This window comes from Bubalus kerabau, chromosome 1 (assembly GCF_029407905.1).
Source record: "Bubalus kerabau isolate K-KA32 ecotype Philippines breed swamp buffalo chromosome 1, PCC_UOA_SB_1v2, whole genome shotgun sequence".
NCBI lineage: Eukaryota > Metazoa > Chordata > Mammalia > Artiodactyla > Bovidae > Bubalus > Bubalus kerabau.
Window position 1 is genome coordinate 100,874,698 of NC_073624.1, and position 22,065 is coordinate 100,896,762.

The window sequence follows — 22,065 nt, forward strand, 5'->3', positions numbered from 1 at the left end:
AGCCAATATTTTATTTTAATTTTATTTTTATGTATTTATTTTTGGCTGCTGAGTCTTCGTAGCTGCACACGGGCTTTCTCTGGTTGTGGCAAGCAGGGGCTACCCTAGTTGCAGTGTGCGGGTTTCTCCTCATGGTTGTTTCCCTTGTTGTGGAGCAGGGGCTCTAAAACGTGTGGGCTTCAGTAGTTACAGCTTGTGGGCTCCAGAGCGCACACTCAGGAGCTGTGGCTCAAGGGCTTAGTCGCCCCTCAGTATGTGGAATCTTCCTGGACCAGGGATTAAACCTGTGTCCCCTTCATTGGCAGGTGGATTCATTAACACTGGACCAGTAGGGAAGTCTGGGAGCCAACACTTTAAGTCAAACATAAGTATATTCTTAAAATTTGGTGCAAAGTCTGTCCTCTGTTTTAACTAAAGGATAACAACTTATCTGTTTGAACTACCCCCAAAGGATCCCAAAGTGACATTCCATCATTCTAAAATTTATTCTCTAAACATAGGCAGTTACCATCCAGCTGTTTTCCTGGGGTGAAACAAAATCTTGATTTTATGTAAAGGCAAGAGGTACTATTTATTTAAAGATATGGAAAGAACAACAAAAATGTACCAAATGACTCCCTGGGCTCTCCACTTTATAGACCCCATGATTCAAATTTAGGCCTCAGCAGAATGAACCGCTGTATATTATAGGTCATCAGTTTCATTCTCACTTGGTCCACCTGTGCATTTTTCCGAACATCTTCTGAATTGATTTACTTAGCTAACTTCATATGTGTCCATCAGCAGGACCACAAATGGCTTACAGAGAAGCGAATGACGCCAAGAAACCTTCAGTCTAGTCTCTGTGTGAATTACCAGAGGATCTTCCTACTGCAATTAATGAAGTGCCAATCAGAGGGTCTCCTTACATACTGAACTTCTGTACACCCCTCACCCTTCACTACTTCCACAGTCATCATGCTTTCATTTTCTCACATCTACTTTAAAATATCTTTTTTCCATTACATCTACTTCAAAATAATTTTTTTCTTAATAAATTCCTTGGTGTATGTTATTGCCCAGTGAGGCTCACAGAATAGGAAGAAAAAAGCCAACAAAGCAAAACAGCAGGTACTCTATCATTTTGAAAGGTTCCAATTGCATAAGGCTTTATGATACAGACTTGGTGCTACATTTTGTATCAACAGCTTGTCACATGGGTCCCAGTTCATAATATGGGTCATTATTTTCCAAATTGAATTTGCTTATCTGCTCTTTCCTTTACGGGTAACACTACCAAGGAAACCAAGCTCACACCGCTTTTAAGAGTGCTCATTTGAAATCTTTTTTTCTCCTTTTTGGACACTCTGCACTGGAATTAATAATATAACATAAGTATTTGGTAAAATGGCTCATTTTAACCAGGCTCTCCTGTTCCTGTGGTGTCTCAGACTTAAGGGAAAAACTTTGGCTTTTGATTATTTTCTTACATTTCACTTTGCAAACACTCATTTTACCAAGTTCTGCCAAAAAACAATTTTTTTTTTTTTTTAAAGCACCACTATTTGGTTTCTTGATCATTTAAAAAACCTGTGGTCTGATCCTCCTTCCCACCCAGCCCCCACACTAAAGCAAGCGACCTTGTTTCAAGCTGAATGTTGTTCTTTGCTTTGATGCTCCCTACCATCTTGTACACTCCTATTACTATTGTCGGCTCTTATTGGTGTTGACAGAGCCATCCCCAGGATAAAGCCAACCAGAGCAATTTCTTTATGCCCAAAGCGCTAGGTAGCTCACACTTTTGTCACTAGGCTGCATGTCAGAGAGCTGCGGTAAGGGGCAGGCAAGGTAGGGAGACGGTGGTGGGAAAGTCTTTGACAGAGAATACAACAAAGAACCAGAGCTAACATTTTTAAATAATTTATCAACCTCCCTTTCTGTCTCATATCCCTACCCTCCTCATTTCCTCTCACACTGCACCATCAATCACTCCTCCTCAAAACAAACAACAACAACAAAAACAAACAAACAGGTAACACTATCTCATCCATGAATCTGCACATCCTCTGTATCAGTCTTGGTTTTAAGTGATCATCTTCTACTCTGGCTTCTTTACCTAAACTGAAATTTGCTGAGTTGTTATTTATGTGGCCTCACAATATTAATGGGAGGCAAGTGTAGAGAAATGATAAGATCCAAGAATATTTGAGGGCTGGGCAGTAGAAATCTCATCAAAAGTGATGCTGTAGAATCTGTCTGATCCACAATCTGCTATAGCTGAGGTGCATACGAGGGCATTTTTAGATGTAAAGCCCCAGGAGGAAGATCTGAATGACCACAATTTCTATTAGCTCAAACTGAACTTTTGTGTGAATTAGAATATGGCATCACCTCCAGGGAGAGACAGTCCCACAGGTTAGCTAGGCTTGGCAAGCAGACCCCAGCTGATTTTCAATCCCCATTGACCTTCCTAACAGGGTGTTCTTACAAATAGGGCACAACCTGCATGATCTTTCCCAGAACTCTGAGGTTGGGAATGTGCCTGATTGAAACAGGAAGGGGAAGAGGAAGAAGATATGATTCATTTGATATTCTGAGTGGGAAGTGTGCACTGCATATGGTGGAGCATTCCCCAAAAGGGAAAATGGAAGAAGACAATTAAAAAGAAGTTTAAATATTGGAAAATATTGAGAAAGACCCACTGCGTGCCCAGGGATCTAAAGACATCCTTTGTTGCATCATTTCACTTTCATTTTTCCTTGAATGAAAAGACAGACTCGGAGGTAAGCCAAGGGTGAAAGGGTTTCTCCTCTTTATGATGTGTATGGGCTCCAACATCACTGAATTCAGCTTTCTTAGACTTTCATAAGATCTCATGTTAAATGATACTATAGGAAAAGGATATATTGTCAATGTGAGACAACTAGGAAATCATTCTTCCTTTATTTACTACAGCACTTTTAGGGATAGAGAATTATACAAATTATACAGTTTAGGAAATGTGGTGTTTAATAACATGAATGTTCAGACCAAATTTTGGTTTTGTTTAAATTAAGTGTATGTCTAGGTTAGTGATCATATGTCCTTGGTAGATCTGGAATAACACAGTAAGCTATCTTTAAAATTTTTATTTTGTATGTTTGTAATGATTCCAGTAGCCTTCTGATTATACAAAGATTAAACACATGGTTTTCATTTCAGTTCTCTCCTCGAGTCTCATTTAAATAAAAGTAAAGGAATAAAAAATAGTAAAAAACACAAGCAAAAGAATGCAACCAGAGACAATAATAGACTGAAATGGTAACTACTTGCAGTAAATGGAAAGTGAATGGAGAAATTAGTACTGCTGAGAAAGCTGGGTAAAAGTACTGGCTGGAGAGAGAGACAGTGAGAACTGTGCTTAGATCTTTCTCCAGGACCCTGCACAGATTCTGGGAGTGGGCATTACACCAAGCAGGAAAAGTATGGTGCTACAGTCAGGAAGGTGTTGCCTCTCTAGAGACAGGTAAACTCTTCTTTTTTGGTGTGTACAGTCAACAGATCCACCCGTCCTAAGTATAATAGGAGACCGTAGGTTTATCCTGCATCAGAATAAGAGACCCTCCTGTGCAACATGAATAGACCTCAAGGGCATTACGCTAAGCAAAATAACCAGACAGAGAAAAACAAATACTGTAAGATATCACTCACATGCCAATCTAAAAAACTTTATAGAAAGAAGAGAATTGCCCAGCCTGGTGCTCTGTGATAACTTAGAAGGGCAGAATGGGGGTGGTGGGAGGAAGACTCAAGAGGGAAGGATTTACATATAGCTGCAATTGATTCCTGTTGTTCTGCTGTGTGGCAGAAACCAACACAGCATTGAAAAGCAACTATCTCCAATTAAAAAGTAAATTTAAAGAAAAGAGTAGAATGGGCTGGAAGGTGGGAAAATGAGATGTGGATCAAAGGGTACACTTCCAGTTATAAGATGAATAATTCTGGGGATCTAAGGTACAGCACAGTAAATAGTTAACAGTACTGTATAATATATTTGAAAGCTCTTAAAAGAGTAAATCTTAAACATTGTCATGATACATATACACAAAAAGGTACGAGATGATAGGATTCCCTGGTGGCTCAGAGGGTATAGAGTCTGCCTGTAATGTGGGAGACCTGAGTTCAATCCCTGGGTCAGGAACATCCCCTGGAGAAGAAAATGGCAACCCACTCTGTATTCTTGCCTGGAAAATCCCATGGATGGAGGAGCCTGACAGGCTACAATCCATAGCATCACAAAGAGTCAGACACCACTGAGCGACTTCACTTTCACTTTCAAGAGATGATAAATGTATTAACTAATCTTATTATGGTAATTATTTCACAATACACAAGCATCAAAGCATTACATCATACACCTTAAATTTACACAATGTTATTTGTCAGTTATATGTCAACAAAGCTGGAAAAAAATTGAATAAAAAATCAACTGCATTTTTATATGCTAGCAGTGGACACATGGAAACCAAGATAAATTAGTTGCCTAGGTGTAACTCTAGCAAAACATTTACAAGATTTTTAAGGTAAAACTTACATGTTAATGGAAGAAATCAAAGAAAATTTATATAAATGGAGAGATATTCTACTAATAAAGAGAGAGAATAAGAGTCACAGAGCTCAGAGAGATGAGGCAGAGCAGAAGGCAGAAGAGAAGAACCAAACTGAAGATAGATGCTTAAATAAAAGTTTGCACATTGAATTATGCAACTGTTACCCCTTAATAATGCTTGGCGTATACTTCCCAGGAGACCAAAGGGTTATTTTGGGGGGGAAATGGGGTGGCTTGTGTTGTGGGGTGGGGTTCTCAATATGAAACGAGCGCATTCTTAATATTTCATTCTCAATAAGTCTCTCAGCTGGAAGGTGTCATATCTTCATGTGTGTATGTGCAGGCTCAGTTGTGTCCAACTGTTTGTGACCCCATGGACTATAGCCCACCAGGTTCCTCTGTCCATAGGACTTTCCTGGCAAGAACACTGCAGTGGGTTGCCATTTTCTTCTCCAAGGGACCTTCCTGACCCAAGGATTGAACCTGTATCTCCCACCTCCTCTGCACTGCGGGTAGATTCCTCACCATTGAGCCACCAGGGCAGGCTTCCCAGGTGGTGCTAGTGGTAAAGAACCTGCCTGCCAATGCAGGAGACATGAGATGCAGGTTTGATCTCTGGGTTCAGAAGATCCCCTGGAGGAAGGAATGGCAATCCACTCTAGTATTCTTGCCTGGAGAATCCCATGGACAGAGGAGCCTGACAGGCTACAGTCTATAGGGTCACAAAGAGTCAGACACGACTGAAGTGCACAAGCCACTGGGGCGGCCCTCACAGAGATCTTCAATTCAAGCTTCTGATGCCCAACCTTAAAAATGAACAGGTAACAAAAATCCCTGGCTATTGAGGAAAGTCCCACCAAAAAGTAAAGACATCAAAAAGAAAAAAAGAGCCCATAGAAAACAGGAATGCAGAGAATAGATGAAGACTATAATTACAACTGTTATTATGTTTTCAGATAAATAAATCATTTCATCCAACAGGATACTATAAAAATTGAACTGTCAAGCTAGATAGCACTCCTTAAGACTAGAAATATAAATATAGAAATAAAAAAAACTCATCCAAAGAGCAGATAATAAAACCAAGGTATCATAGAAAGCAGAAAAAAATTAAATGGAAAATATGATAGACATCAAAAGATAAGATTACTAGTAGATCAGTTGAGGAAGTCCAAAGGCTGACCCAAAAAGAGTTTCTGAAACAAGATAAAAGAAGAGAGGAAATTAGTAAAGAATAATCAAACTTTTGATTAACAAAGAATAATCAAAATTTCCAAAACTAAAGCACCTATGTTTCCAAATAAGAAGAGCCTAAAAAACATCTAGTAGAACTATCAAAAACATGATCACACCAAGGCCCGGTGTGACGTTAAAATACTGGCAATACTGAACATAAGCAAAAATTTTCAAACAGCAAAGTTAAAAAGTTCATATTTGAAAGAAAACATGTTTATGATCAAGTTGGACTTCTCAAGAGAAATACTCAAAGCATGAAATCAAGGGAAAAATCAGGGCAAAATTCTGGATTCTCCAAAACCAGAAGTCATTACAAGAAAGAAAAATTAGATATTATTCATGAGCATAGATACAACAGCTTCAGCAAAATATATTAGCAAATCAAATCCAACAATATATTAAAAAATTATACAACACAACCATGTGGAATTTTTTCTAGATATATAAGGCTAGTTCAATATTTGAAAATCAAATAATGTAATAAATCACATTTACAGGATAAACCAACCTAGACATCATACTAAAAAGCAGAGGCATTACTTTGCCAACAAAGGTCTTTCTAGTCAAGGCTATGGTTTTTCCAGGGGTCATGTATGGACGTGAGAGTTGGACTGTGAATAAAGCTGAGAGCTGAAGAATTGATGCTTTTGAACTGTGGTGTTGGAGAAGACTCTTGAGAGTCCCTTGGACTGCAAGGAGGTCCAACAAGTCCATCCTAAAGGAGATCAGTCCTGGGTGTTCTTTGGAAGGAATGATGCTAAAGCTGAAACTCCAGTACTTTGGCCACCTCATGCGAAGAGTTGACTCATTGGAAAAGACCCTGATGCTGGGAGGGATTGGGGGAAGGAGGAGAAGGGGACGACAGAGGATGAGACGGCTGGATGGCATCACTGACTCGATGGACGTGAGTTTGAGTGAACTCCGGGAGTTGGTGATGGACAGGGAGGCCTGGCGTGCTGCGATTCATGGGGTCACAAAGAGTCGGACACAACTGAGTGACTGAACTAAACTGAACACTTATTCATGAGTAAAACCAAAACAAACAAAAAAAGCTACATACCTCAAACAAAACACTCAGCAATCTAAGAATAGAATTATTTCTACTTGATATAGAACATTCACAAAAAATCTCAGCTAACATTGTACTTAATGCTGAGAAATGAGGCTTTTTTACCCCTAAGAGCCTTGGGTCAAGAAGATCCTCTGGAGTAGGGCATGGCAACCCACTCTAGTAATTTTGGTTGGAGAATCCCTTGTCAGACTGCACTGCATAGTTTCGCAAGGGTCAGACAGGAAGCTGAAGTGACTTAGCACACAAGACCAAGAACAAGGCAAGTGTGCCCTCTTACCACTCACGCCTACACATTGCAGTAGCTGTCTTCGCTTTTGCAATAAGATAAGAAAAGAAAACAAAAAGTACACAGATAGGGAAGGAAAGCAAAACAAAACTCTGTTCATGGATGAGATGATTGTCTATACAAAAATCCCAAAGAATTAACAATAAGGAAAACAATAAAAAAAATTTACACTATCAAATGCTGATGAGGATGTTGAAAAATAAGAACTGTTATTCATTCATTGTGGGAATGAAGCATGCTACTGCCACTTGGGGAAAGAGCCAACTCACGGGAAAAGACCCTCATGCTGGGAAAGACTGAAGGCAAAAGGAGAATAGGGCAGCCGAAGATGTGATGGTTAGATAGCATCACTGACTCAGTAGACATGAGTCTGAACAAACTCCAGGAGAGAGTGAAGGACAGGGGAGCCTGGCATGCTGTAGTCCATGGAGTTACAAAGAGTTGGACATGACTTAGTGACTGAACAACAACAACAAATAGTTGATTTACAATGTTGTGTTAATTTCTACTGTATACCAAGGTGATTCAGTTATGTAATATATATATTATATATACACACACATTTCTTTGCAAATTATTTTCCATTATGGTTTATCATAGGATATTGAATATAGATGCTTCTATATGTTTACAGATTCCCATCCCATCATGAAATGTTCAATAATAGAATAACAGTAAAAACAATAGCTAATAAAGTATTGTCTATGGCAAAATTTTACCTCTTATTAAAATGGATGCTGAATTTATTATAGGCAATTTGTAGTCCAGTTGATGTTAGGCTAGACCAGATAAACAAAATCACAACATTTCCATTTTTCTATAAATACCCTCTTCCACCATCCTGCATTCTTATAAAACTGAAAGAAATTGCTAGTATGTTGGGATTATTTCCCAGTTTGTCTTTTTTTTTCTGTCCTTGGGAAGTCTACACACACAACCACATATTCATTTCCAGGGACAGCATTAGCCCAGGGCTCCTCACTGTAACTCCCTGCACTAAACACTTTATATAATAGTCAATCCTTACGGCAAAACTACAAGGAAGATATTACAGCGGGTTTGACAAATGTTTTCTGTAAAGGGCCATAGATTAATTATCTTGGGCTCCACGGGCCATGCGGTCCCTACTGTAACTTTCTGCCTGGTTGTAGAAAGCAACATAGAAAGCAGACCATATGTAAACAGATGAGTTTGGCTATGTCCCAATAAAACTTTATTTATGGATCATGAAAGTTAAATTTCACACTATGTTCATATGTCATGAAGCATTATTCTTCCTTTAGTTTTAATACTTAAAAATATTTTTAAAAATTAGCTTGCAAGTCAAAACAAGTGGCAAGCCAGATTTGGCCCATAGATTCCAGTTTGCTGATTCCTGTAATACACAGACTAGGAAACATGGTTCAGAGAGGTCACAAAACTTTCCAAAAGTGACACTCCCAGGGTGTGGGGGAAACCAGACTCAAAAGTAGGAATCCTGATTCTTAACTCATGTGGCATATTGCCTCTTTGACAGTGATCTTAAGGCTAGTTTAAATAAGCTAGAAATTTCAGATCACTTTTGTTTTTGCCTGGAAACCTGACCACTGCTTACAACATTAAATACATCAATCAAAAGACAGTTCCATTTCTACGTCACATCACTACTTTGGGATTGTTTTCTGTTCTGTGGACTACCTATAGGTACATACATACTTACATATGAAAATATTTGTTCCTTTCATCTACATGCATTTAAACAATAGTGTTGTAATTTAATATATGATAATTAATTTTGATGAATGTATAAACAAATGCATGTTCAGCTAAAATTAAGCTTCCCTTGTGATCTATCCACAGTGCCAACAATTGCAGAACCCCCGCCCTCCACTCCTCCACCTCCCAGTTGGGGATAGAAAGAAGTTGGCTCAACATCCAAACAGGAGACCAGATTTCTCTTGGGTGATTCGGGATGATCATAATATTTACACAAAGCTCTGCTCTGCCTCATGTTAGTATAAGTATAACTCTATAGTTGACTGAGCATCTGGGACAGTGCAGGATACAAAAAGATTTTCCCAGTTCTGGAAAAAAAAAAAAAAAGTCATGTGTCTGTACAAATGCTTATGTTTATGCTTTCTGTCCCCCATGTTTTAACCCCTCAAATCTTTCCTCTATGGGGGAGCTTTGGGTTGTCTGTTTGCTGAGGGGTTACTTATTATCTTGGGCTCTAAAACTCTAACCTTTTGTATTTTAATTCAAAGGGGAGCTTTGTTCCAAATCATCCATTATTTTCAACAAGGGCAAAATAATACAGGCTGTCAAGGGCCCCCAACACAGGTAATTTATTGCTCAGAAATGCTGGGTTGAATGTATTCTTCAGGCAAGCATTTTTCAAAACCAAATAACAGGCACCATCGTGTAGGAATCAGACTGTAAATGATTAAAAATACGATGGATCACTGGTCAGTCGTTTGGTCTGTCTAGAATCATTACGCTTGGAAGAGAAGTTAAAAAGCTAGGAAAGGAAACCCTTTGAGGTCTGTTCTCTATAAAGAAAGAGGATTAAAAAGAAATCCCAGCCCTCCTCCCCCAACATCATAGACAGTGTATGTGTACACACATAGACACAGACAAACACAGACATGGCCATAGATTGCTCTAATAGCCCAGGGCTAAAGGTTAAGCATTATAAGGGAAAGATTTAAAAATGCAAGTTTGGGCAATGATTTAACACAGACAAGGAAGAAGTCAAAGTAAAGAGCATTATTTAATCCTATAAATGTGCTAGTGTAGAGTGTACTTAAAGATGTAGGTAAAAGGTATTTGTTTGCTCACTGTTGTGGCTAGAAGCCTAGGAAAATAAATTTATTCAGGCATGCCAGTCTGTCTGCAAAGACTTCCATTTTGTCTTTTATGGGAATTTTGAACAAAGAAGACTATCTTTGCTTCTGTCAGGAAAGCGGTTTCAATCAGACTGATGAATAAAAAGCACAGCTGTCAAAAATGATCCATGGCAGGGTAAAGTTTAGATGCCCAACTGACCATTATTCTATTAAGATGTGTCATTAACGTTGGCCTGGGCTAACAGATCGGGACAACGCAACACACTAAATTGCTTCCCAATTTGAAAATATCAATTCAGGAAGCATTACCTAGGATAAAATATAGATCGTCAGTGTTACAAAACAGAGGCTGTTCAGTGAGACAAAGGTTTGGTTTTGCAGCCACCAAAGATAGGTTCATGCCATTTACATATTTGGTAATTCTCTCATTATGCCTATTTCCTGAGAACTGTGTTTGATAAATGATTATTCTGGGACAATCACATCTTTTCTCTGAATTTAGTGAGGTTAATATCTTATTGGTTAAGAAGCAGCATACATGGCACTTCCAATTTTCTAAAATAGTTCTGAGACCTTAGGAAGCTCCAGGAAGCTAAAACAGCATCTGCATTACCTTCTCATTTTACAAATGAAAACACTTAGGACAGAAGAATTTGAAATTCTCTCACACCAAATGTCCTGAAGAGGCAAAACAGAAGCCAGGATCTTTCATTTCAAATCTACATTCTTTCTGCCCAAATCCTCAGTGGACAAACTTCAAGTTTGTGATGCCTAAAGAATTTTTCCAGAAAGGGACAGCTGATATTTTGATGATTACAAACAACAAAGAAACTAAAGAGCCACAACCAAATGATGACTAGCGGAGAGAAGCACAACCTTATCGCTAATCCTTCCTGCTACGGGCATGTCTTCACTGGCGTGTCCTATCAAAGTTGTCCTCGGTGTATTCAAATGGCATTGATTCTAACCTCCTCCTAGTTTACCATGCTTTCTTCTGCTACATGGCATATTGCTCTATCAGAAAAGTAGAAAAAACCTAATTTCTAAATATATATAATCTTGGATAGTCATAAAACAGAGAGAATAGGAAAGAAAGAAAAAAATTGTGCTACATTTCTCATCAAGCTACTGCCAGAATGTCATTTGTTTTTTGTTTATTTTTGAACTACTGGTTTTATGCTTCGGTTTCCTAGACAAATGCTTATTGCTTATTTTTCAAAAACCGTTGTATTCGTAATCTATTGCCACATAACAATTACCCCATAGCTCAGTGCCTTAAGACAACAGCATTTACTATTATTTCACAGTTTCTTTAGGCCAAGATTTCTGACATGGCTTAGTTGGCTCAGGGTCTCTCTTGAGGTTGCAGATAAGGCATAGGAAGGGGCTGCATCATCTGAAGACTGTGTGGGCCTGTTTTCAGGGAGGCTCTGTTTTCACGAAGGCTCACTCACATGCTCCTGGAAGTTGGCAAAAGACTTCAGTTTTTCCCTAAATAGTGTCCTCTCCACGGCCTGCTCCTATGTCACCCCAATACACCCACTGACTTCTTCCAGGATGATCACTCCAGGCTAGCAAGGCAAGCCAGAATGTCCCCTTTGAATCTTTCTCGCCTTATTTTTCCTTCCTATTTTTCTTCTTCCCCTTATATTACTTCTATCATGGCAATAGAGAAATAGGATGTATATTTAAGGAGTGGAGTCTGGATAGTGGAACTACTGGGGTCTTTAAAATATTTTTTTTTAGCTTAAATTTTTGTTTCCATAAGGATTTTTAAAATCTTTTTTGGCAATGGCAACCCACTCCAGTACTCTTGCCTGGAAAATCCCATGGACGGAGGAGCCTGGTAGGCTGCAGTCCATGGGGTCGCGAAGAGTTGAGTCGGACACGACTGAGCAACTTCGCTTTCACTTTTCATTTTCATGCATTGGAGAAGGAAATGGCAACCCACTCCAGTGTTCTTGCCTGGAGAATCCCAGGGATGGGGGAGCCTGGTGGGCTGCCGTCTATAGGGTCGCACAGAGTCGGACACGACTGAGTTGACTTAGCAGCAGCAGCATAGACAATTAAGGTCCGTCTAGTCAAGGCTATGGTTTTTCCAGTGGTCATGTATGGATGTGAGAGCTGGACTGTGAAGAAAGCTGAGTGCCAAAGAATTGATGCCTTTGAACTGTGCTGTTGGAGAAGACTCTTGAGAGTCCCTTGGACTGCAAGGGGATCCAACCAGTCCATTCTGAAGGAGATCAGCCCTGGGATTTCTTTGGAAGGACTGATGCTAAAGCTGAAACCCCAGTACTTTGGCCACCTCATGCGAAGAGTTGACTCATTGGTAAAGACTCTGATGCTGGGAGGGATTGGGGGCAGCAGGAGAAGGGGACGACAGAAGATGAGATGGCTGGATGGCATCACTGACTCGATGAACGTGAGTCTGAGTGAACTCCGGAAATTGGTGGTGAACAGGGAGGCCTGGCGTGCTGTGATTCATGGGGTCGCAAAGAGTCGGACATGACTGAGTGACTGAACTGAACTGAACTGATAGCCAATTAACAATGCAATAGTTTCAGGAGCACAGCAGAGCGACTCAGCCATACACATACATGTATACATTCTCCCCCAAACTGCCCTCCCATCTGGGCTGCCACGTAACATTGAGCAGAGTTCCCTGTGCTCTACAGTATGTCTTTGTTGGTTATCCATTTTAAATATAGCAGTGTGCACATGTGGATCCCACATTCCTTGTCTATCCCTTCCCCCACCCTTCCCCTGCTGCTGCTGCTAAGTCATTTCAGTCGTGTCTGACTCCGTGTGGCCCCATAGACAGCAGCCCACCAGGCTCCCCCGTTCCTGGGATTCTCCAGGCAAGAACAATGGAGTGCGTTGCCGTTTCCTTCTCCAATGCATGAAAGTGAAAAGTGAAAGTGAAGTCGCTCAGTCGTGTCCAACTCTTAGCGACCCCGTGGACTGCAGCCTACCAGGCTCCTCTGGCCATGGGATTTTCCAGGCAAGAGTACTGGAGTGGGTTGCCACTGCCTTCTCTGAACCTTCCCCTGGTAACCATAAATTCATTCTCTAAGCCTGTGAGTCTGTTTTCATAAGGACTTGGATATTTGGGATGGGATACACCAAGAGATCTCCTTCACCAAGTGTGTAGCATTGTAATTCTTCATTCACCATTTCAACAAATATTTATCATTATGATGTATCAGGATCAATTCTAGATGCTGGGATACAGTGGTGAACAAAACAGCTAAAAAGTTCTATTTTCAGGGAGACCCTTATCTAATGTGGAAGAAAAATAAATGCAAAATTCAATATGGGGAGGTGGTGGGCGAGAGACTCAAGACAGAGGGGTTATATATGTATACGTATAGTTGAATCACATTGATGTACGGCAGAAACCAACACAACATTGTAAAGCAATTATCCTCCAATTAAAAATCTAAAAAGAAACAAAAAATACAATAAAATAATTAAATAAGGAAGTGTATGGCATAGGAAGCCTGGGTTTCTTAGAAAAATAGCAATGCCAGTGACAAGATAAGAGAATGTTTCTAAAATATTCACCAGCACTTGAAAATATACATTGGATTCTTTAAATTATTTGTATCCTAAAAATGTAATTTTTTATCTTCCCCTATTACTGCTGTTGTAGCCACACGTTCCGGGAAACAAACTCACTCAGAAGGACAATGCAGATAGTGGAGTGCAGTTTATTACACCAGCGGGCCCAAGGCAGAGTCTCCTCTTAGCCAAGGACCCCGACCAGCATTTGTGAAAATCTTTTATACCCATGTGCATGTGTCTGAATCCACCACTCCAAATTCCTTGAGACTTACATAAACCAAGGAAAATACAATCCCAATAACCCCATCATTCACATGCTATGTGCTCATGTGCTCAAACAGTCAAACAGTTAGCCAATAATCCATAAACCCAAGGTTACACTCTGATAGATATAGAAAAATTTATGGCCTGTCTGGAGGAAGGGGTGATTAGTGTATGGTTTCTCTTAGGTGATGAGTAACCTAGATACGATCTTCAAGGTTCCCCTGTCTGGAGGCGGTCTTATCCTTCTGTTGTTGTTTTCGTAGGCACTAAACACAGAGTTCAGAGCCCATTGGAAAGGTGGCTGAGCATGATCAGCATGAACAGGCCTAAGATGAACTCCAGGCCCTATGAATTCCTTCTTCACTGCAGATTAAAAGAATACTTCTTTTATTTTTCTAACAACAGAATTTGATGATATTTTCACATTCATCCTAAACTTACTTTGTTATGATAAGCAATTGTCTTTTCGGACCATAAAGGTATACATTTTGTCATCTTTTTTTCCTATGATCAACCTCACTGAATTTCCAAAAGAACGTTGTTTTTTCAGAAGGTCAGATAAATAGTTATTTAAAGGAGAAAGTACAAAGCAAAATAGAACCTCATGTACACAAACTAACAACGATAAGGAAAAGCAGAAAAGTCTCAAGGGGAGAAGGAATGAGTTTATCAGAGACTGATTCTTGAAGGTGAAGAATGTTCAACTTTGCTTTCAAAGCAGTGACAGCTAGCAAAGAAAGGCCCAAGAACAGAAGAGGGCCCATTTATAAAATTGCTTTGCCTGCATGCACCAGGGAAGTTCATATGTGTATTTTCTGAAGGCAATTGTAGGCTTTCTCTTTCATTTTCTATTTTTCAAAAAACACAATATTTCGAAGAGGATCTTCCTACTTAACTCTCATGTGGTTTAAAAATCTAACCTAGACATGTGTTGTTAAAGTTTTATATGTCAGGAGCCTGGAGGGTAGAAACAATTTTAAACTCAACTTTTTAATTTTGGTTTCCTGACAACGCCTTTTTTTCTCAGCCTGAAGAATTTTGCAATGCCAAAAGTTATGAATATTTCCAGATTTAAGCCAATAACTTGGGTGACACAAAGCAAATGATTGATTACAAACAAAATGATGGAAAATGGGAAAGTGCCCCCATTTCTTAACATATTTTTATATTTGTCATCATATAGAAAAAGCTGATTACATGAGATAACTAATTAAAATAACAGTAAATAATTTAAAAACTACCAATAGAAAAAAGAAGTGCAAGAAGTCTACTATAGTAAGTTAGTCTTTTCTCCCCACAAAAGAACCTAAGCTTCTGAGAAGAGGCAGCATGTTATCCCTAACAGAGAGGTAAGTCATGGGGCTAGAAGCTCAATAAGTGCATTTAAATGGAATCATTATGACTTAATTTTTTTTAATTTTTTAAAAATTTAATTCTGTAGTCTGAAAAAAGATCAACTGTATTTCTCTCATTTGTGAGTATTTTCAGATGACTGTTAAAAGAGGTTTTCTTTTTTTTTTTTAATTCAACTGCTGGGGAGTAACTAGAAACAAATCTGTTGCTTGGGAGTAAATGTTCAGCCCATATGTTATCTTTCATGGTAACCGATGGAAGTGTGAAGTACCCCTCCGTAAATTCTGCCTGAGGTCTCGCTGTCCCTTCCCCCACCACCATATGTAACACATTTTAAGAGTGGGGAGAACACTTCCTTCATCATTTGACTTTGTTGCTTGCATTTTTCCTTGAGTAACGTAAAATTTTCAAAGACAATCAGTGTTACTAATACAAACAGTGGACAAACTAACTGAGCTATTCTGAAAGGCATTTAAGAGAAATGTGGGGCAATGGGAACAAAAAGGAATAAAAAAAGACAGATGAAAGTAAGCATATTCTCCAATTCTCTGCACAGTAGGAGACAGAAACGACAAAAGAATCATTGAGGACTTTGGAGGCAAAGAGATTTGTGTTTGTTTCCAGCACCATCTACCTAGCAGATCTGGGCAAGTTTCTTAATCTGAATCTAAATTTTCCCATCTGGAGAACAGTGGTATGTGATACCTGCCTCACAGAGTTGATGGAAGAATTTAAAGAGATAATCCAAGAAAAGTGACTGGAACATCATAGGTGTTTAACAAATATTAGTTTCCTTCTTCTGACCCCTCCACCTCACTGTCGCTCTTGTTAACAACAACGAAACATTTTTGGGTTTCAATGATTTATGAGCATTCACCCAAGATCATGAGTGTGATAAAGTACAGGTTTTACGCAAAAGATTTACCTCAATTTTTTTTTTTCTTCTATACTAGATAGTTCACTTGGCAACACTTTTGGTGTTGCTGGAAGATTTGGGAGTTTGAATACAGACCAATACTTCAGGAGAATTTAACCCCAGGCCAAATGCTTTATGCTGAAAAAATAGTCTTTGATGTTTGAATGGGTCTGAGCATCGCTGAGGCCAAAAGTGTTGGGTAGGACCCCTTGTGAACTGAAACATCAAAAACGATTTGCATTAGTTTCCTTCAAACCAAACATATAGAGTTTCATGCAGCTCTAATTGAAATGTAATAACTGTTTGCAGATTTGATTGCACTATCACTATGGAGTAATTGCTTGTCTGCACCAAGCCAGTGGGAGATAAAGTAAATGTGCATAGAAGGGTTTTGGAAAGTCAATAAAATGTTTCTAAAATATACTGTTTTGAGATGTGTCTTTCTTGTCTCAAAATTCAATCAGAGCTCGATCTCTAGCTCGACCTCTAGTTACGGCTGGCCTTGGGTGTCTAGAAGAGACCTTTATTACTCCAGCTTGGGTTCATTAAAACATGAAACTGCATTATTGCCAAAAAAAAAAAAAAAACTGCATTAAGAAAGCTACTATTGTTGGGTTTTCATATGTTCTGCATAGTGCTAGGCTCAACAAATCAGAAGCCTCTTGGCTCTTTATGCAAACTAAGTATGTCGGCATCTCTGCAGAGGGCAGAAAGAAAGAACGTGCAGAAAAGTGGCAAACTTGAAAATTCCTAATGAATCTCACCGCAATTGGTTCTTTGTGAAAATGCTCAAGAATCATTTACAAAGCAATAATGACCAGCCTGGCTCAGAGCAACTGAAAATATAGTTTAAAACATATATAGGAACAAAGTGGTATTTGGGAAATGATTTACTCAACACAGTAAATGAAAAAGTGGTTTCCTCCATCCCCAATCCCAAAGGCTTTAGAATATCTTTATAAGAGGCAGAATAATCAGGGAAAGGGGGAAAGTTCTGCCTTTTGAGAATGTTAGAAAAACAATACTCCATTAGAGAGGGAATTTAGCTTTATTGAGATCTTAAATAACAATCTCATGAGACCTGTATTATTTCCCCCATTTTAAAGATAAGGACTCTAAAGCTTTGGGAAGTTAAGTATTTTTCACATATAGAAAAAACTACAAAATACAAACTCAAATCCAATTAATGCTTTTTCCAAAACCAGTGCTTTTTCCAGAATAACAAGTGACCAATTTCAAAATTAAATATATATAATATATAAAAATATAATATATCATATATTATACATATATTTAAATAAATATATAATATATAATATTTATTACATTATAAATAAATATATAATATATAGTTTAATTATAAATAAATATATCAGATCAGATCAGATCAGATCAGTCACTCAGTTGTGTCTGACTCTTTGCGACCCCATGAATCGCAGCACACCAGGCCTCCCTGTCCATCACCAACTCCTGGAGTTCACTCAGACTCACGTCCATCGAGTCAGTGATGCCATCCAGCCATCTCATTCTCTGTCGTACCCTTCTCCTCCTGCCCCCAATCCCTCCCAGCATCAGAGTATTTTCCAATGAGTCAACTCTTTGCATGAGGTGGCCAAAGTACTGGAGTTTCAGCTTTAGCATCATTCCTTCCAAAGAAATCCCAGGGCTGATCTCCTTCAGAATGGACTGGTTAGATCTCCTTGCAGTCCAAGAGACTCTCAAGAGTCTTCTCCAACACCACAGTTCAAAAGCATCAATTCTTCGGCTCAGCCTTCTTCACAGTCCAACTCTAACATCCATACATGACCACAAGAAAAACCATAGCCTTGACTAGACGAAACTTTGTTGGCAAAGTAATGTCTCTGCTTTTGAATATGCTATCTAGGTTGGTCATAACTTTCCTTCCAAGGAGTAAGCGTCTTTTAATTTCATGGCTGCAGTCATCATCTGCAGTGATTTTGGAGCCCAGAAAAATAAAGTCTGACACTTTTTCCACTGTTTCCCCATCTATTTCCCATGAAGTGAGGGGACTGGATGCCATGATCTTCGTTTTCTGAATGTTGGGCTTTAAGCCAACTTTTTCGCTCTCCACTTTCACTTTCATCAAGAGGCTTTTTAATTCCTCTTCACTTTCTGCCACAAGGGTGGTGTCATCTGCATATCTGAGGTTATTGATATTTCTCCCGGCAATCTTGATTCCAGTTTGTGTTTCTTCCAGTCCAGCGTTTCTCATGATGTACTCTGCATATAAGTTAAATAAGCAGGGTGACAATATACAGCCTTGACGAACTCCTTTTCCTATTTGGAACCAGTCTGTTGTTCCATGTCCAATTCTAACTGTTTCTTCTTGACCTGCATATAAATTTCTCAAGAGGCAGATCATTTAATATTATAATAATATTGTATATATTATATTTACATATATAAATATAATATATATATTATATATATCACAAGGGAAAGCCACATTTTCATATTAAGATCTGATGTGAAGTTTATTTTCAGGCATTATGTGCTACTATTTTTGGATTCCTTGGTGGCTCAGTGGTAAAGAATCTGCCTGTCAATACAGTAGATGTGGGTTTGATCTCTGGGTCGGCAAGATTCCCCGGAGAAGGAAATGGCAACCCACTTCAGTATACTTGCTTGGGAAATCCCGTGGATGGAGGAGCCTGGCGGACTACAAAGAGTCGGACACAACTTACCGACTAAACAAACAAGCATGCTACTACTCAGAAAGTTAAAAAATGGAATAGTGATTGAAATACAGTTACTTAGCTTCTTACTCTAAAAGATGGGTTATATAATACAAAGTTTCCCAGGATAGTGTGAAGGATAAATGAAAACCAATATCTTCAGGGTGGTTCAGAAATATTAGTGCATTTTATGATGAAAACTTAGTGGTAACTGAAACCATCTTGTCCCATCACTTAATTGTGAGCAGACTTGAGTTGGAATGCCAGTTCCACTTGTGTAATAATGGGAAAGAACACTTGCTTTTCTAAAACTTAAGTTTCTGCATTGGTAAAATGGAATCATAATAGTGCCATATTCCACATAATCAGAAAATGCATGTAAAGGGTGTAGTGCAGCAGTTAACGCAAAAGACCCTGATGCTGGGAATGACTGAGGGCAGGAGGAGAAGGGAGCAACAGAGGATGAGATGGCTGGATGGCATCATGGACTCAGTGGACATGAGTTTGAGCAAACTCTGGGAGATAGTGAAAGAAGAGAAGCCTGGCATGCTGCGGTCCATGAGGTCGCAAAGAGCTGGACTCGACTGAGCGACTGAACAACACAATGAGAAAAGGCATGTAGAGGGTGCACATAGTAAAAATAATAGTAAAAATCCATCAATTAATTTGTTATTAATGCATCAAGTCGAGAAACATGGATACCTAACAGCTCAGAGCACAATCATACTTTTCCCAAAAAGGAAGAATCTTCTAAATTATTTTAATTCTTGGCTGACACATCTCACATCAATATTCAATATTTTAAGAATTTCCCTTTGGAAAGGTGTAAATATTGGCAAGGTACTTTTACAATGACTTTAAGAGATTAGAGGGTTACAATAAACTCTGCGAGATGGTAGCTTTTCTAAGAACAATGTCAGTTTTCACAAAAAAATTTTTAAAAGACTTAAGAATTTACATGTTAATTTTCTTCATCAGCATATTTGAGGTTTTTATATGGTCCCATTTAACATGAACTACACATCATATGTGTTCAAATTCTACCTGCCTAAACCCATAAAAACTAGAGCATACTAGGGCAGGTGTACTGTGACTGACAAAGCAATGCCCATCATCCAAGATGTCCATGTCTTGTCAGTATATTATCTTACATGACACTTTGCTGATGTGATTCAGTTAAGGATCCTGAGATGGGAAGATTATCTTGGATTACCTGGTCCAATTGGATCACAGAACTTGTTGTAAGAGTGAGTTAGAAGGATCAGAGTCAGAAAAGGAGGTGTGATGAGGGGAGCAAAGGGACGACACTGCTGGAAAGAACCACGAGCCAAATAATGGAGGTAGTTTCCTGAAGCCGCAAAAGGCAACAAATGGATTATTCTCCAGGGTCTCCAGAGTAAACACAGGCCTCCTGACACCTTGCTTTTAGACCAATAGGATCCATTATTGGACTTCTGACCTCCAGAGATATAAGATGATAAACTTGTGTTGTTTTAATTCACGAAGTTTCTGGTAATTTGTTACAGCAGCAACAGGAAATGAATACAGGTGTCTTTTTCATATATAGTACCTATAGTATTAGAGAACTCGAAAGTTTTTATCAAGAAAAATATATTTTGTCAAATATCAAATCTCTCTACATATGTCAAAAGGTATATGCCATCATGGGGCTTCCCAGCTGACGCTGGTGGTAAAGAACATGCGTGCCAATTCAGGAGATGCAAGAGACATGGGTTTGATCCCTGGGTTGGGAAGATTCCCTAAAGTAGGAAATGGCAACCCACTCCAATACTCTTCACTGGAAAATTCCATGGACAGAGGAGCCTGTGGGCTATAGTCCATGGGGCCGCAAAAAGTCAGACACAACTGAACGATTGAGCACCATGTATGCCATAATAAAGTCACTTTACATTCTATTTTACTTCAAAGAACTGTGCATACAATTATCTTAGAAAATGAAATGGGGATATATGTGATAGCATTACTCAAGCTTTAAATGAAAGTTCCTCTTTTATCTTTATAAAGATCTTTTTTTTTAATTTATTTATTTTAATTAGAGGCTAATTACTTTACAATATTGTATTGGTTTTGCCATTTACCATGGGTTGTTCAAGAAATTTGACCACAATCTAAATATACTTGAGAAGCCCAGTTCACATTTTTTTAAAGGAAAGTCTTTTCCTATAGAATTTTCTACAGATTTAGAGTTCTGCTACTATATGATATATTTTGTTTATTAGCCTTTATTCAAATATAAGTTTTCAGTGCATGAACGGAGACCTGAGAGAATTAGAGAGTTTTATTTAGTCTTTTTATTTTTGAATGAGTCTCTAAAAATGACAGATGGAGAATTTTAAATTTAATTTGTCTAAAGAAGTTATTAAAAATAAGTAAATGGATTTGTTTCATATTTTCTTTTCTTATAGTGATTATGGTTATAATAAACTTTAGTGGGCTAAACAAAATGGATTTAAACTGGCAAATCAATTGATTTTAAGGCTGGATAAAATAAAATCTAGAGAATAAATATTTTTTCTCCCATTGTTATTGGTAAAATGACCATTGAAATGTGCCTGCTCTGTACATTTGATTTCATTGTTCCCACTCTTCTGTCAGTTGACCTCATGCTAGTCATTGAAGTGGTCATTTCTCTATTGTTTCTGCAAACAAAACATAGGAGGATATCAAATTGCTTATACAAATAGCTTATAGTACTGTGCTAAAATATTCCATACACATAAACTGCTCCACAGACTATATACATATCTCTAGAAGTCACTGAAATTAACAAGTGGTCATTAATGATATATCCTCAAACCATATGTTCTTACTGTCCATAGAAGAGGACTGATGAATGGTCACAGAAGGGTTTTCAAATCTTTAAACTATAAAACAAAGTCTTCAAAATGATAAATCCTAAAACTGACTCCAACAATGACTCATGTATTTAATTTCAGATAAATGTTTTGGGATAATTTAGGTAAGTATGCTTCATAGTCATGAAATTCATAGATTCATAGAATGTTAAAACTGGAATAGATCTTAGATATTATTTAGTTCAGTCCTCTAAATTCACACTGCAAGATAGATGCCTCCATATTCTCAGTTTTCCAGTTAGGTAAGAGTGGGGCTCAAATTAAAACTTAATTTAAAGATTTATGAAGTTTCACTTCTCTTCACTACTACTTCCTTATGAGCAAGTAGCAAATTTCACTACTCTTCCTTATGAGGGTTTCCAGTAAACATTCTTCCCAACATTATGGCTCATCCCACTAGTATGACAATT